The following is a 17,762-nucleotide window of genomic DNA, read 5'->3' as shown; positions in this document are numbered from 1 at the left end:
GCTCCTCACACTCTGGGACAGCATTAGCAGTCCCTCGTCCCTGAGCTGCGCTCTGAGATTCTTCACTTCCGTGCTTTGTTTGTTCATTCATTGATCCAACAGAGCCAGGCACTGTTCTAAGAGGCATCATGAACAAGAGCTGACATTCTAGTAGGGGAGAGCCGTCATAAACCAGAGAGGAGTAAAGAATGCCCAGTGTTACTGGTCCAAGTGTTGGAAACAGACGCAGGGTAGTTGTGGTGTGGGGGTCCCTCCTGGGGTGATATCCCCGTGGCCTCCCGAGATTTCACATTCTGCCTGTGGTTCTAGATCCCAGGCCCGTACCCTGCCCAGGGGGCTGGGGTGGCCTCATGGGGCTTGCTCTGCCTCAGATGTCTTTGAGAAAGTGGTTTTCCCAGCTGAAATGTGGGAATTTTCACTCCGGTTCTCCCAGGACTTTGGATGGCTCGTTCTCAGGGCTGCTGTTACAGGGGCCAACTGGGGCAAGTCCTGGCCAGGTGTTCTTGCACAGACTCCTCTTGGTGACCCTGTGAGGTAGGTTCTTTAGTCCCATTTTACAGACAAGGAAAGGGAGACTGAGTGAAGATGAGTCAGTTGCCCAAGGGCACACAGGAGATCTGTGGCTGAGTCAGGATTTGAACCCAGGCCTTGGGCTCCCAGAGCGCACATCCTAAACCGTTCTGTTTTAGTGTGGATGGATGTTTCTGTTTTTCCAGGCATCAAAAGAAGCCATGTGTTCTGCTCAAAGAAACAGATGCTCAGTAAGCACCTACTTACTATGTGTCTGGGTGGTGCTGGGTACTGTGGGAGGGTGTGGCTGAGAAGAATGCTCCGATTGGCCTGAGAAGTGATGGCATTTACTCTTTCCTCCGGGGCGGGGGTGGGGTGGGGGGTAGGGTTAGCTCCATATTAGGGATGGGGAGGTAGAGGCCCAGAGAGGTTCCGCAGATCGCAAGGTTACACAGCCCTGTATAATCTGACGCCACTTGCTCTGCCTGTCACCAACCAGAGCTGTCTCATGCCAGCTTCACCCTCATTTTGTACTTGGACTAATTGAAGCCCAGAGAACAATTCAGTGGGCTTGATTCCGAATTGGAAAGAGGATGGGCCTTTTGCACGATTTAGGAAATGGCTGCCTTTCCACAGCAGAATTGCTTTTGAGATGCCACTGACTGTCAGGGTAGAAGACCGGAGAAACTAGCAGGCAGGGAGGACCTGTGGGTTGGGCCTGGGGCAGGCAGCTGTGTCAAGGGCTCCTCACCGGACTGACACCAGGGCGAGAGGGTTCCTTGGCGTGGGGCAGGAGGCGGTGGACAGGCAAGCCGTTTAAAAGAAGATGATTCCAGAGCTGGCCTATCCCCACCATTAGCAGACAGTCCTTAAACAGCCAGGAAATGCTGTGGTGCATGTTCACAAAACGGTGAGCTGGCGATCAGACCTATTTATTTAAACCCAGAGTCGAGGAGGCTAAAGACTTCAGCTCTGAGCGGGCACGCCGCCTCGCAGTGGCAGGGGAGCCTAATCTTCAGGGTTTTCTTCCCATTTACGGGTTTTTTGTTGTTGTTGTATATTTGTAAAATGAGGCTTCTGCTGGCAAAAGCAGGTCTTAGCGCGTGCGGCAGCTCTTTCAAGACCTAATAAGGCCCCAAAGGAGGGTGTGTTCCGGCAACACTTCCCTTCCCTCCGGGGGCGGCCCAATTCGGCTTGCCTCCTGCACTCTGGGCACCTCATACCATCCATCTTGCTCCCCATTAACAGAATTACTGCCATTACTTCTGCAAGGATGAGATGGGCCCTTTGGAACGGCCTTGGGGACCAAGGCAGGAGCAGCTGCCATGAAGTTTTGCTTAGAGGGGAAAGGAAAGAAAAAGAAAAACCAAACTCTCACAAATGGATGGTTCCTGGGGTCTTAAGAGCCCGGGCCCAGGAGGAGAGGGGCGTCGGGGCAGGTCCAGCCCTGCTTCCCGCTCACATTCCCAGGCAAGTGCCTGATGCCTTTCAGGGGAGGGTGGACCACACAAGTGATGGGGCCTGGGGTTGTCAATCTGGGATCCTACCTGGAGACCCCTCTGTCAGGGAGCAAAGAAGGTGGGGCTGCAGGTTAGAAAGAGTGTTTTTGCCTTGGCTTGAACTGCTTCAGGACTTCGGGAGTGATTTCCTGAGGGGCAGCTGGGGGTGGCTTGGGGTGAGCCCAGTCTCTCTCTCCCCTCATTGGTGAGGGAGAGACCATGAGCTCTATGCCCTTTGAGTCTCCTTGGTTGGCTCTTGATACCTGGCTTTAGGGGTGAGGTCAAGGCCCACAGAGGCCATAGGGTCAGTGTAACAGTGGGAGGGAAAGCTGAAGGGAAAGCAAGAGGAATCAAAAAGCAACAATTACTTCCTGTCCCATATGGAAGCATCCCCTGACTCTCCAGTGACTCAGGGCAGGTAGGGGGCCTGTGTGTCACTGGGGCGTGTTCAGAGGGGAAGTCCTGAGTCTAAACCTCCACCCCATGCCCAGCCAACGCCAATTCTCTTAACAGGGTGTTATTCTTTGTATGGAACTATCCACTATCCTTTTAAAAACAGCTCCCCCTCTTATTGCTATGACTCCTTTTTTCATCTGAGCATCCACCAGGGGTTTACATATGTGAGCATCAGCTAGTGTTCACCTTTAAACAGCTGCATTTTATAAGTGAGTCCCAGGCTCAGAGAAGTAAAGTGACTTGTCTAAGGTCACACAGCAACGATTTGAACCCAGATCCATCTCCCTGTACCAGCTGCTGCTCTGGTACCTATAAGGATCTGCAGGGGATAGCCAGGTGGAGAGGGCATGCTGGTGGGAGCACTGGGAGGTGTGAAGCAGGAGTTGCAGGAAACCAGAAGAGGCTCTCTGGAGCCGATGTGGTCAATGACAGGTGTTACCTGAGATTGGGGTCAGACAGGTAAGGAGGCCTTGGATACTGAGCTCTGGAGTGATGACTTTATCTGGAAGCTTTATTTTTTTTTTTTAATTTTTATTTATTTATGATAGTCACAGAGAGAGAGAGAGAGAGAGAGGCAGAGACACAGGCAGAGGGAGAAGCAGGCTCCATGCACCGGGAGCCCGATGTGGGATTCGATCCCGGGTCTCCAGGATCGCGCCCTAGGCCGAAGGCAGGCGCCAAACCGCTGCGCCACCCAGGGATCCCTATCTGGAAGCTTTAAAGGCTGATACAGGAGGGGCCGTGTTTCTGGTGGCATGTGTGGATAATGGTTTGATGAGGTGGTGGTAAGCCTGGGAGGCTGCTGGGGAGGCGCCAGTGTGGACAACAAACTGTCTCCGAGCGGTTCAGCTGTCTGAGGCCACAGTTCCACCAGGAACGGCCTTTGGCTCCATGCCCCACCCCCCAACCACCCCCACCCCACCCCAGCCCTTCCTGCTGGCTGTCTGGCGGGAGGCTCCTCACCTCTAAACCCCAGCCTCCCTCACAGCTTTCTTGTGAAAAGCAAGGCCAACGCCTAAGACTTGCTGGGGACAATGTGAGAATAAATGATAAAATATGTAAAGCTTGCAGGCTGCTTTGGGAAGGGGGGAAAGGTGCCATGGATGTGTTATTTCCCCTAGATCCGATTTCTGTTTGTCATTTCTTTCCTCCCTGTCAGAGAAGCTGTTTTGATTCCTGGGGATGAAAGAAGTCAGAGTTAATGGGAGCGCTGACGCCGGGCCTCTTCAAGGTGTCTGTTGCCGGAATACATTCATTTCCCCATTTCCAGGCCATCTCACTTATCTGCAGGAGCCTTGGTTCTGATACACTTCCCAGGGATTGAATTGTGTTGTCACTGTGATTGAGTTTTGATTCTCCCTTGATTGACTGATTGATGGATGGATGGATTGATCTGGTGAAGTCAGAAGCAAAGCTGTGAAAATGACTGGCTCTGAGTTCTAACGTATGTCTGTGGCACATTGTGTATGCGGGGTGGGGGTGGGGGGTCAGAGCTTTCCCCACCCGCGGGAGTCGGCCTCTCTGGCAGCTGGTGTTAGCCACGCAGTGAGGGGGGCTCACAGCCTCAGGTTGGGCATGCAGCAGTGTGGCGTCATAGATGTGCCCCGCGGATACGCTGGCTGTTCCCAGGATCTGTCCAGGTGAAGTTTTCCACAGAGGCAAGATTCTTGGGAGGGTGAGCCCAGGCTAGCCCAGGAACTTCTGTGCACCCTCCCGTAGAGCCCCAGTGGTTCTAAAGCAGATGGGGTTTTGCCTGCCATTAAGGCCGTAGCACCTGCTGGGGATGCAGCCTGAATATTTTTATGTTAAATGGACAGATGTAGATAAGGAGATAAATGTGTCCCATACTGGCTGGGTGACTTCATGTATCTGGGGTCTCGTTTTTATCATCACCAGAACCTCTATTTCAACTGGGGAGATTGAGATTCAGAGAAGTGAGGACTGTGGCCAAGACACCCAGCAGAGAAGCCTCAGGGCTGGTCTGCACATGTGTGTGACCTTCCACTCCCATTAGAGCACTGGTCCGTCTGCCTGGCCTTTCCTTCTAGTCACTAAGATCCCCCAGGGCTGGACATGGCCTGTCCAGACCAGATCTGCACTTCGGCTCCCACATCAGGGCCGGCCCCTCCTCCAAAGCCCCTCCTCCTCTCACTGCTGGGTGGAGATGAGACAGGTGTGCACCCGGTGTGCCAGGCACACCCTAGGCACTTTGGCCAGGGTTTCCCAGCAAGTAAAGTGAAGGAGCCCAGATTCCAATTCAGGAAGGACAGTTACCTGCTGCCTGGGGAGCAGGTGGCTGTGACCCATTATCATGGGCATCATGTTGGAAGCAGAGCCACTCCACTCCGAGAAAGCATGGGGCCTGCCAGGGCTGGGCAGGGTCGGGGGGCAGCCTCTTGGCTCCCCAGGAAATGTGAGGCCAGATCAGGCCCCAAACCCACTCAGTCCCCATGAGGCCACCCCAGTCCACCTCTGGCTTCAGTGGCTCCACCTGTGCAGTGTGGGCGTCAGGAAGACCCAGCCTCCCCAGGTGCCGAGAATGTGCCGAGCAGTTTGCTGCACGGTCTGAATGAACTGTCTGGTGACCGTGGGAAGCCAGGCCTCCTTACCTGCACGCCTGACCGCCTCCTCTGCTACATTTCCCTCCTGGCACTTACTGCCGCCCCACGTCTGTATCTCTCTCTCTACTGCCTGACACCTCCAGGGGGACGGGATAGGACCTCCTCTGCCTTGTGCCTCAGACAGCGCTTGGCTTTGTGAGCCTCTGAGGGAATGTTCGATGAATGACGATGGGGTGAAAAGGAAACGGAGGCCCGCAGAGCCACACGACGATGACAGGTAGGGCCCTGGCTTGTGCGGTGCCGCCTGGGGCCTCGCTCACCCACTAGCTCTCGGCCGGTCCCCACATTGTCCCCGCAGGTTCACACCGCCCAAAGAAACTTCCAGTCTGCGCCTGTGGCTTTGGAACAGCTCTGAAAAAGCATGTCCTGTGACTGCTCAAGGAATCTGGGCCTTTCGCCCAGAAAAGAGTGTGTTTCCTGGCTTCCTGAGAACTGGGGCCCACCCTGCCCCTGGCCCAGGCGTACAGAAGGGGAGGGCGGGAGAGATGGACTCCAGCCCAGAAAGCGACAGCGTCAGACCTTATCGCCTGAGGTTAGCTGCCCTGTGCCCGAGACTGTCCCAGTGAGGACACTCCAGCATGGCCACTACCCTGAGCTCTCCGGCAAGTTTCCCCAGGGTCTGGGGCATTCTCTGGAGGGGGATTTGCACGCTTGAGTTACTGGAAAAGAAGCACACCTCGCACTCCGGCAGAGTTTTCTCCCCTGGATGGCCCTTCTGGCACACCTCACTGCTTTACCACGTGGCAGACGTGGGTGCGATGTTCACGGAGTGCGGCACGACCCGCTTCCGATGGGTCATCAGGCTGCCAGGGCCAGATGTTTCACAAGCTCCTCTGGGGCGCCTGGCACCGGGCCGTTCCCTGTGAGGCTGGGTGTGGGTTTACAAGGTGTCCTTGAAGAGCGCTGGAGTCACCCAGCCCATGATGTCTTACATTGAGCAATTTCACGATTTGGTTTCCTTTTCAAGAGTGGGGCTGTGCTTCTCTCTCCTTCCCCTGCTTTTCCTTTGTGTTTTCCCTTCCCGGTGACCCTCACTGGCTGGCCTGGAACGCATCTTCCCTGGGGCGGGGAGATCAGCCACTTCTCAGAGGGGATTAGCTGGAAGTACCTAGAGTTTAACTAGAATATCCTGGGCAAATTTCTGAGAGGGAGAGAACCTTTTTCATACACATAGGAGAGTGGGGGAGGCCAGCCTCACGTCTCCTCAGCCAGGACTGGGGAAAAAAAAAACCTGGCAGGGCACCGTGGCTGGAGTTTGCTGGTTCCTGAATGCCAGATCCAGGCCAGGCCCAGGGCTAAGTGAGATTCTCACCTGTCCATCAAGAAATGAGAAAATTGGGGCAGCCCCGGTGGCCCAGGGGTTTAGCGCCACCTTCAGCCCGGGGTGTGATCCTGGAGTCCCGGGATCGAGTCCCCCATAGGGCTCCCTGCATGGAGCCTGCTTCTCCCTCTGCCTCTCTCTCTCTCTCTCTCTCTCTCTCTGTCATTAATAAATAAATAAAATCTTTAAAAAAGAAAAGAAAAAAAATAAAAGAAATGAGAAAATTGAAAGGCGGGCCTGGTGTCAGCTACTTTCTTATGTCAGGTGTCCTCTTTTATGCGGGATGGGGATTATAGATGGAAATTTTACTGTGGATGCCAGAAAAAGTTGGCAGCTTTATATCCATCTTCAGAATTTAAGAGAAACGTTATAGGCCTGTGAAATCCCCAGACCTGGAAAGCATTGGTTTACTTCCTCTGCAGCCTGAGAAACACAAATTGAGCCTGGAGCCTTCGATGAAGTCTGCAGAGCCTGGGGAACCTGGGAAGATGGCTGCATGCGTTCTCTGGCCAAGCTCGGGTGGGGTGGGAGTGTTTTCATTTCCTAGAGCCACAATAACAGGTCACCACAGACCCAGTGGCTTATCGTGACATCGGTTCACTGTCTCACAGTCCTGGGGCCAGAAGCATAAAATCAAGGTGTGGGCAGGATCGGTTCCTTCTGGAGGCTCCAAGGGGAGGGTGTGCTACATGTCTCTCCTCACTTCTGCTGGTTCCCAGCAAGGCTTGGTGTCCCTTGGTGGGTAGACGCAGGACTCCACTCTGCCTCTGGCGTCACATGGCCTTCTGGCTGTGTCTTAGACACCAGTTATTGGACTGAGGTCCCACTGATCCCATGTGATCTCATCTTCACTTGATTACATCTACAAACAGCCTATTCCCAGATAAGGCCACATTCCCAGGGTCCAGGTAGACATGAGTTTGGTGGGGACCCTGGTACAGGGACCTGAGCGGGGAGGAGGAAGGGTTATCCACATTGGGCATGGCCAAGTGTTAGTGCTTTGGAGTGTCTGCAGCTATTTGAGTTGAAACAGGGTTCCAAGGGGGACTGCTGTGGCTCCCTGTGATTGCAGGGCCCAGGCAGCCCCAAGGTCCCTGCTGACATCCCTACCAGAGGAGACAGATGCACACAAGGACCCAGGTCCAGGGAGGGAGAGCTGTCACCACAGCCAGGGCCAGGTCGTGACTGGACTCAGGGTTGGGGACCTAGCCACCCTCCACTCTGACTCCAGAGTCTGTGTTCTGTATCCTAGACTTGTGTATATCCTTTAATGCAGGTGCCAAAGATGAGTGGATCAGCTCATTGGAGCTTCTTGAAAGATAGTCCATCAGCATTTAGTCTTTTGGTGGCACTGGCAAGGACCCTCAGAGGCCCAAGACCCTCAGTGCTCTGCACAAGTCCCCAGCCCTGGCTGTGCTCCTTTGGCCTGGAGTGTGGCCCCTTCCAGTAATGACAGGGCCCGCCATTCTGGGCAGTTCTGCCGGTTCGGCCTCGCCTGCTCTGTGGCTTAAGGGCTGCCTGCCTGTGTGGCAGGAAGGAAGGATCTAGGCTCTTCTCTTCCTCCAGGGACCCTTATCTGTTTTGGCAAAAAGGCTCTGTGGTCAGACATTTCTGGGTTAGTATCCCAGCCCTGATACCTCCTAGCCAGGGATCTTGCTCAAGCAAGTCCAAGGCCTCTCTGAGCTCCGTGGCTCCCCTCCTGTGAAATCAGAGTAATGATTCCAGCCCCGAAAGATGAGGGGATGGCTGCGTGGCTTTGAGGTTGTAACACCCATCTGTGAAGTCCTTCAGGTACCTAGTATGGAGCCTGTTGCACAGTAGGTGTTCAATAAATACAAGCCAGATAAGAGAGAGTGTCTTGGAGCCTGGAATATAAACTTCATGGAACTCTTGAGACATGGTCCCAGTGTAGTCCCTTGAGAGGGAGGTTCTGTAGGCATTTGCTTCCTTCCTTGTGTGTGGGCACAGTTACCTGAGCTGACCAGGGCAGACATGGGAGGTCAGGTATGGTGCAGGTAGCATCAGCAGAAGAAAGGTGCTGCTGAACCATGTCTGGGTCTTTGATTCCTCCCGTGATGCATTCAGTAACATTATATCTGGGCTTGGCACTGTGGGAGGCAGGGTGGCACGCAGAAGAGCACTGGAGGGGGAGTCTGGCTTTGCAGCGCTTACCAGCCCTGTGTGCAGATGCTTATGACCCCTCATCGGTGCTGCTGACCCTCCCTCTCTGCTGCAGACCTGAGGCCACTGCAGTTGTTTGGGCCTCTGTCCTACAACTGATGCTGGGCTTGCCGGTCTTCAGGACTCTGCACCTGCTGTACCCCCTGCCTGGCGTGCCCTCCCCCTGCTCCCCTGTTCAGGGCAGCTTCCTGTTCTGAGACAGGACAGACAGACTGCACATCCCTTTTCCTGTGTTTCCACACCCCGGGTGTAAAAACAGCTGGGTTGTAGGTGCTGGTTTGAGACTCCTGTCTCTGAACGAGGAGCTCCATTGAGGACAGAGGCTGGTCCTAGTGTGTGTTTGAAGATTGAGTCAACAAACAATTGAATATCCTTGGACACATCGCTTCCCTGCTCTAGTCCTCAGTTTCCTGTCTTTGAGATTTAGGATGTGGGCTAGTGGGTTCTTTGGGGGCCTTTCTGAAGTTTCTGGTGAGACATGCACTCTTAAATGAGTGGATTGAGAGTTTCTCCTTCTCCAGCAACTGCGCATGTGTGCAAGATGGCCACTGATGCAACAGTATGCACAGAGCATGGGGAATTTTCTGGATGCTCAGCACCGCGTTCTCAGTTAAGGGATTCCGGTGTCTTTGAAAAGACAGGCCTGAGGCAGCCCTGATGGAGTTATTTTAGCTGCAGCTGGGCCAGCTTTCTCCCACCTGTCTGTCTACAGGAGTCCTCCTCTGGCTTGTGGAGGGAGGAATGTGTGCACTTGCTGCACATGACTCTCTCTGTACTTCTATGTCTGGCCAGGGCTTCTCCTGAGGATACATGTAACGGGTTCTCCTGGGGCCAGTCCCCGCTTCCTATGTTCCAGGCTGGTGCCGGAATTCACACCTCTACCTGTTTCTCCCAGCTCTGCAGACTTGTGCCTCTCTGAACCTCAGTCTCCTGATCTGCAAAATGGAGGTAATAATTCCTCGTGGGAATGAACAAGTGTGCCCAGATCTGTGGCACAGTGTGTGGCCTGGGGCGGGAGCACAGGATATCATAGCTGTTCTTCTTGGCATGAGTATTCCTTACTCTAGAGAGATCGGGGCAAAACAGATCAGCAGTCTACTTGCTTAAGCCAAAAAATGTTGTCTGAAGAATTTTGTTTTGGAAGACAGGTTTTGGGTCAGAACCTTATTCCCTCAGGAATTTCATGGTTGAGCATCCAGGCCTATTTTATAAGCTTGGTGACCACCCAAGCCTTTGAGCCTTCCCAGGTCAGGCTTTTCGGGAATCTCTTCCACAGCTGGGCTACTTTTCGTGTCAGTAGCACCATTTCCACAGAGCGGGCTCTGTCTGGCTATGAATAGATGGTTTTTCCCTCTTTCTTGGACGCCTGAATGGCAGTCTCTCTCCCGCGGTCCCAGAGGCCAACCTGTGTGTAAAACTCCAAAATGGACCTCAGAGCGGGGCCGTCCATTCCTGCTCCGACTCCCGGTGCTCAAAGAGGTGGGTCATTGGCTGCAGTGACCTGGGAGCCTCCCGAGGGCCTAGGCTGTGGCTATCAAGGCTGCTCAGCCAACAGAAGTCACAGAAAAGCCAGCAGCTTAGAGTGGCTTCCAGAGTCTTCAGAAACAGGCCTGTTGGCATCCAAGCCCCAGATGCAAAGCCTCTGACAGTAGGATGGGCGCTGGAGATCAGCTTGCAGCAGGCTAGAGGGCCTTATGGTTGAGAATGTGGGCTCTGGAACTGCACCACCTCACTCGAGGTCCCAGCCCTTCCTCCAGCGCAGCGGGCCTGACCTTTGCATGCCTCGGTTTCCCCGTTCTGTATGTAGAGATGATAATGTAATGTGAGGGATGAGGAGACTGACATCACCTAAGTGCATTAGAACAAGGCTTGACATGTAGTAAATAAACACGGGTAAACCGAAGCCCAGAGAGGGAAGGGACCTGTCTGTGGTCACCCAGCAAGTCACTCGGGCAGCCAGGCTGAAGCTCATGACTTCTGGTCTCATGGACATGTCCCTCCTCCCCCTTCACCCTCAGACTTTTTCAAAAAGTCTGCCTTTTGCAGAGGAAATCGCGTGACCCTTCAGCCCGCAAAAATTCAGACTGCACAGAATTTCGGAAACTTCTTTGGGCTGGCTGGGGCCTCGCTGCTGCAATTCTGTTTGGCTGCAAGTTCTTTTTTCTCCCTTTTTTTCTTTTAAAGCTCCAGAGGGTTCCTCCTTTCCTGTCTCCTCAAATAGAAGAAGTAAGCTTTGGGTAAAGGAGTACGAAGACTTAGATCTCTACTGGGTGTCCCCGAACCAAGCTCTCCCCACTCCCGGGCCACAGTTTCTCCATCTGTGAAATGAAAAGGTTTCCTCTTTTGACAGGTGGACAGCCCCCACCTGCCAGCCTGTGATGGCTCCGAGGACAAGTGAGCTGGGAGGTGCCACCCCAGTGCCACAGTGTTGACAGTCATGTGAGCACTGACTAAGCAAAAGCTGGTGACGCATCCTTCTAGGAAGTGAGGTGAAACCTGCCAGAAATGCCACCCACTTCCGCCCACCTCCTACTTTCAAAGGTTACTTGAATCATCAGAGTGGCTTGCATTATTCTCACTCTCCTGTTTCAGCAGAATACTCCTCAGCCCCTCGGGATTGAGCCCAGGGTGTCCAGGAGCATCACATCTGCGGGCCTCTAGGGTGTCAGAACTCGGGGACTCGGTGGCTTCCTGATCTCTGATCTCCTGATCACAAGCCCTGCCTGCTGCCAGCCTAGGGTCAGCCCTCTGAACTCCGTTTTCCTCATCTGTGAAATGGATGGATGAGCCCTGCCCAGCAGGGTAAGATAGCAAGCTCAGTATAGCTGGATTGGGGCCTCCACAAGTATTCCCACAAGAGGAATACTTGGCCAAGCCAGGAAGCCTGGAGACAGATGCTGGCCCATGGGGTCCAACAGCATCCTGACTGCAGCTCTCCCAGACTTTTGATGGGCAGCCTGGGGCCCAGCAGGCCTGGGCCTGGGGCAAGGTGGCCATGGAGCCAAGACTCGCAGCCAGGTTGCTAGACCGGGGGTTGGGGGGGGTGTTGCCTCACCCCCTATTCCTCCTTCTCTGTGTTTGGGCTCGCTCTGAGGTCAGCCCTGGTGCCAGCAGGGGCCCAGCCTGGCTGGGCCTGGGATCTCAGAGATGGGTGCCTTGCTGGACCTAGAGCAGAAGGTAGGGGATTCAGGGCTGAGCCCTACCTTGCTACCCCCAGACAGGGGCCTTGGGCAGTTCCCACCCCTCAGCTCCCATCTCAAAAGTGCTTCTCTGCCCACCTCTGCAGGTTGTCATGTGGCTTCACAAGGTGGTATAGGCATAAATCCTCTGTAGACACTCAAGAACTGTCCAGATGGGAAGAATTTAACATTTGTCATCTCCTGGGGCATTTGTGTGTTCCTTTCTCTCAGACAGTGGAGGCTCTGGCCCATGAGAGCCAGGGGATAAGCAAATATTGAATGAATAGGTGACAAAAGTTATTTATTAAGCACCTGATACATATCAAGCCCCACACAGGGTGTTTTCCATAAGATGCTCTAACCGTCACAATGGCCCTGGGAATTTAAGCATGTCCCCATTTTATAGATGATAAAACTGAGGCTTGAACTTACCTAAGGTCACATGGCTGGTGATTGAAGAAGCTAGGATTCACACCTGACTCAGAAGTTCATGTGGCCCATAGTGGCCCACGAGGTCACCCCCTCCCAGGTGTGCTGGGAAGTGTTTAACAAACAGGTCCCTGGGAAGAGGTGGAGAGAGGGACTTGTCCAAAACCCTGACTTGGAGTATTTGCCGAATTCCATGTGTAAATCTTCCTCCCGTGTTTGATTTCAAGCAGCCAATGTGATACCAACTGTCACAGAATTCCTGAGAATGTATCGAGCAGCCCTCCTGAGCCAATAGTGGCTCCAGTGCACCTCTGCACCCTCCCCTTTCCAAGCCCAAAGAAGGCCAAAGAGTTAGCAGTGGCCTGGCCTGGGACAGCAGACTGGAACCAAGCAAATGGCTTGGGTGGGGATACATATGCCTCTGGACACATCCCCAGCCCTGTCCCACCGGAGCCCCTGGAACCCCTTGGGGTCCTGATATCCCACAGAGACTGGGGCAGGATAGATGAGACCCAGAGATACACCTGCAGGATGATGACTGGAATATTAAGGCCTGCCAGCCCCACCGTGTGCAATATTCCTGCCAGGCCTGGAGCAGAGCCCTGTAAACGCCAGGATATAATGGACAATAAAAGTCGCCAGAAAATAGAGAGTCTCCTAGGACCACCGGCATCCCTGCCACACGCTGCCGGCTGGAACCATGAGTCCTGTGATCACGAGGCACGATCGTCGTGTAAATATATAGGGTCTCTCACTAGCCGCAGGCCAAGATTTATTTTATTGAGACAGTTGGGGGAGGGGGACGGCTCAGGATCATCATCCTGGTAACTTTGTGAACTGCTTTGCCATCACTTCCCAGCTTCTGAGAGAATGCCACAGGAGCCAGTGTAGCCTCTCCCATCCTTCTGGAAGGTGGCATCCCTCAGAGGCCCTGGGTGCCTCCTGCCACATCCACAGGTCCAAGGGCCTGGTCAGCCATGAGACAAGGGATCCCCCGGCCTTATTGTGAATAGTTGGTCTACAGAGTGGGCTGCCAGAGATGAACAGAAAGTTGCTGTTCAATGAGCACTTTTTACGATGATAATGGTAGTCATAATAGTAGCTATGGCCATGTTTATTGAGCTCTTGTGTGTAGGTGGGTCCTGATAGTCCTAGGCTGGTATTTTGCATGCAAGTTCTCACTGTTAAGAGGTGGGTCCTACCTGGCCTCCTGTTTACAGAAGAGGGAACAACAAAGAGGAGACTTGGGAACTAGCCTGAGCTCGTGTGGCCGCACACAGACAGCATGGGATTTGAACTCTGGGCTCTTTGACTCCAGAGCCTGTGGTGGTCTGCCCCTCCACGTCTGTACCACCTGGCCATCTGGTCCCAGGGGGACCAAGTGCCACCACCTCCCAGAAAGCCCCCTTGATAAGCTCAAGTTAGAAGCAGTGATCCCTTTTGTGATTGTGCAACATAAAGAAGCAGTTTGCTCTGGTGCCCCCTCCGCCACATCTGCTTTTTCCCTGAGGGCAGGAACCTGGTCTGGACCCTGCAGAGGATGTCCAGGTGAACGAGGACTCAGGCCTGCATTTTCACTGAGGGTCTGCCTCTCTCCGGCTGGGATGCCTCTGACAAGTCACATGACCTCTGAGCCTAAGTCTTCTTGGCTGTCAAATGGATGCTCTGTCTGCCCCGTAGGGCTGCTTTGAGTGCACAAGCTGCCAACACTCCCAAGGGATCTGGCCCAGCACCCAGTCCCACCAGGCGGTACTCTGTGTGTGATAACCCCCGCCCCCCCCTGCCATGCATACATACCTCACCTCCACGGTTTTATCTGAGAGCCGGGAGGCATTTGAGACATGCCCCCATATGCCATGGCTTGTTGTGAATGGGGAGGGTAGTGTTCAGGGGGTTTCTGAAAGTCTCCTAAAGCCAGAGTTTCCCCTTGGCAATTCCAGGCCCAGAACGCGCACGTCCCTGAGCTCAGCTGCAGGGCACCAGCACGTCCTCCATCAGCCTCCTACAGAAGAGGACCCCTGACTGTGGAGCCACCCCACCATGCTGTAGGTGGGGAACTGAGGCCCAGACATAGGCTGTGATTTCCCGACAACCAAGCAGTGAGAGTCCCTGAGGAGCCTTGAGACACCCCCTCCCCGCCCCCCAGCTGCCAGCCACCTGGCCACATGCCACAGCTCAGAGTAGAGACCACCTGCAGCATTTACAGAAGGCCTTGCACTTCCCAGGCCCTGCTTGGGTCAGCGAGGGGTCAGGAGGGTCAGGGGGAACACAACGCAGGAATGTACAGGGCCTGCTGTGGTGTGGGCTCCAGAAGCCATGGTTGCATGCTGGCCAGTCGCTCTACACCAGGTGGCAGGACTGGGAGGAGAAGTGGAGCTCAGCCTCGTGGAGATGGTGCTAGGGGTGCGTGGTGGCTCAGGAGGCCCTGAGAGCCCTGCAGCTGACAGAGGGGCAGGTGTGCCTGTCTGTGCCCCTCTGCACTGCTCTGCCCTCTCATCCATGTCCCAGGTGGACAGGTGGGCAGTGACCAGCAATGAATGTGAGTGTGGAGGGTGTGGAGGTGGAGCAGAGCTTAGTTACACTCCGGAAATGTCTTGCCACCTCAGGCCCACGGGGAAGAGGAAGGCTCCATAGGGTGGGCTCCCCCAGGCTGAATCTGTTTTCCCAGGGTGCTGGGCTATGTCCCGAGAGGCAAGAGCACACTAGCCCCTAGAGGGGCACCAGAAACAGAAGAAAAACAATGTTTAGAGAGAAGGTGCCCAGCTTGGGGTCCTGACCCAGCCAGTCTGGAGCTTCCTCTGTGAGTCAGGGCTGAGGACACCTATCTAGCCGGGTCATGGAGGATAGTCCTTGAGGAGTGCTGCACGCACTAGGGCCTGGGTGCAGGGAGTCCACCCTGCAGGCCTGGGGAAGGCTGGTTTGGGCCAAGCAGCGGCCACCCAGGGGGCCAGCACCTGGCATATGCCTGACAGTTGGGCCCAGCCGGCAGGGAAGGTATGCTGGCAGGTGGCCGAGCCACGATGCCAGAATCTGCCTCGGTGTGTCCTCTGGGGCCTCAGCTGCCATATGCCTCTGTCAGTCCTAGAGGTCCAGCTGCAGATGGGACGTGGGGGCGGGGGGAGGTTGCCTAGGGTAGAGGTGGCTCTTGTTCTGGAGGAGGAGGCAGGTGTTGGCCACAGGAGTGCTTTTCAGAGACCAAGGGCTGGGGCTGGCCTGGAGCCTTCCTGACTTCCTCCCATAAACTCACAGGTCCACAGGCCTCCTCGTCTTTGATCCCATTGTGTCCTCCACCAGAGTTCCTTTCCCCTCTGCTCCTAAACCTGCCTATCCATGTAGGCTGTCTCAGACTCTGCATATTGTAAGAAGCTGTCCCTGACTTGCCTGGCCCAAAGTGAGAATCCAGCAGTCCTCTTCCTGGGGGCACTTTCCATGTTCTTTTCTGGTTTCTGGATCTGTTTCTGTATTGGGGGGTTCTGTGTTGCTATAGGGCGGGGGGGTTTTGTCTGAGTCATCTCATGGTTACTGGCCATCAGCCCAGGCCCTGCCCAAAGACAGCTGGGAAGACGTATGGAAGGAGGGAAGGCAGGGATATCCTGAGTCCTGGTTCCTGGACCCGTGGTCTCGTTTGGAGAGTATGGGGCCTGAAGAAGGATGTAGTAACAATCAACAGCAACTCCATGGCTTGGGTGTCTGTCATGTGCCTGGCCAATGGCTAAGTATTTCTGATTCATGTGCCAGTCCTGTCCTGCAGCCCAGGGTGATAGCGTGGGGGCACAGGCCGCTGGGACATGGCAGGGCCAAGACTTGAACCCGGGGCTGCTGCCTACCAAACCTCTCATCTGTCAGGCAACAAATATTTTTGGAATAGCTTAAAAGGAAGAGATTAGAAAGGGTGAGGCTTTTAAAGGGACAGCAAGAACTTTTCTACCTCTTGGCCCTTGCAGGGACCCCAGTAGGGGTAGGCGGGGATGGAGTACAAGGGACAAATGAAAGATACCTTGTTGCTCCCAAAGTCCAGGCTGGTTTAATCCTGTTGTCTACTGTCACTGTGCCTGGTTCCAGGTTGGGGGTGAGGGGTTCATAAAGAGCCTGAAGAGCAAACCCCTTTGCCTGAGCCAGTGTGGGGTATGGAGTAGGTTAGGGAAGCTGGGTCCTGGCCAGACGTGGCTACTGGTGTGCTCACGGCCCTTGTCTTGCAACCTCAGTCTCCTGGGAGGTAAAATGGGGGAGCAGGACTGAGCAACCCCAGAGTGGATTCTGACCTCTTTCTGAGCCTGCCGGTTTGGGGCACACCTGTGTTTTCTCCTAGCTGGTGGCTGCTGCCATCAGTTCCAGTGTCTGGTGAGCCTAGGGCTCCCTGGTGGCTATGACAAGTTCCATTAACCACAGAGGTGGCAGCGGGGCTATTTTTGAAGCAGCCTGTGGTGGGGGAGTTTCCTTTTGGCACTGACTGAGGATGGGAACCTTGGGCAGGGGAAGTCCCGCACAGAGACAGGGCTGGCGCCTCTTCCTTCACCCGCCCTGGCATGGAGAGGCCACCCAGGTCCCCAGAGGCCCCTGCACCACGCACCCATCCTCTACCCTGAGCTGAGCAGCCCTTCTCCCAAGCTTCTCAGGAGCCACTTTGCAAGGTAATGGCTACTGCCCTGCCTCCGGCTGTGGGGAACCCCTCACTTTCCTGCCGCCTGGGGCTGCCACCTTTGCCCCGATGATGTGCCTGGCAAATGGCAGGGAAGCAGGCATGAGAGACTCCTGGGGTCCGGGCTCTTGGGCACCTGACCTGGCTGTTCCCCCTGCCACTGCTGCTGCTCACTTGATCATCGCCTGCCAGGAGCTGCCAGTGGGTCCGTGCCATCAGCCTGCGGTGACCTTTGTTGCCGCCCGGGTTCACACTGAGTGAGCATGGGCTTTGTGATGAGGGAAGCAGAAAAAGCAGGTTTTTTTTCCTCTGGGGTAAATTTTGACTGCGCCTGGGCTCGTTTCTGATAGTTGAGCAGTAAGTTTCCTGCAGAGATTCTCCCACCAGGAATAGCTATTCCCGGGATGATGGTCATTCTCCTGGGGCCAGGGGCAACCCTACTGGGTTTCATCCTTCCATCATTGGTTGTCAGGGCTGCAGCCATGGTCTGAGACAGGATATGGGGGTAGAGGGATTTCTCTCTGAAACTATCTGTTCCCTGGGGCCCCTGGAATGAGCTGGCCTGGGGACCCCAGCTTCTGTTTCCTGGCCTCCGGCATTTACACACTGGATGAACAGCCATTCACCCGGCCCTCCCTTTGTGACCTGCTCGGGTGCTTTGGTCTCCACCTTCAAGGAAATCTCCACTTGGGGAGAGAAAAATGTGAGCAGGTGGTAACAACATGGGGACAAATGCTGTGGAGCTGGGAATACCTGACTGGGGAAGTCCTGGGGGACTGCTTGGAGGAGGTTCCTTGGGTTGGGCTCTGAAGGAGCCAGGTTTGCCTGGAGGTATTTCATTCCAGGGAGGGGGAGTAGAGTCTGCTGAGGCCTTGAGGAGAGAATGAGTTCATTTATCTGAAGGGTATGGTCCTTGGAATGGTGGGG

The 17,762-nt window shown here is 54.8% G+C and overlaps 1 protein-coding gene across 5 annotated transcripts in view; it reads left to right on the top strand.

Moving 5' to 3' along the window:
• Window positions 1-17,762, top strand: part of NEK6 (NIMA related kinase 6) — an 83,318-nt gene that overhangs the window by 11,810 nt on the left and 53,746 nt on the right. Inside the window, exon 2 of one of the 5 annotated variants that reach the window (XM_025475097.3) lies at window positions 9,424-9,536. The exons of 3 other annotated variants lie outside the window; for them this stretch is intronic. The gene's annotated coding sequence lies outside the window, so the exon portion shown is untranslated. The remainder of the gene's footprint in view (window positions 1-9,423; window positions 9,537-17,762) is intronic. One more of the 5 variants, XM_035720800.2, reaches the window with a different exon arrangement.

The sequence above is a fragment of the Canis lupus genome, chromosome 9 (genome assembly GCF_003254725.2).
Source record: "Canis lupus dingo isolate Sandy chromosome 9, ASM325472v2, whole genome shotgun sequence".
Classification (NCBI taxonomy): domain Eukaryota; kingdom Metazoa; phylum Chordata; class Mammalia; order Carnivora; family Canidae; genus Canis; species Canis lupus.
Note: the sequence above shows the minus strand (reverse complement) of the source record. Positions and strands in the feature narration are given on the sequence as shown.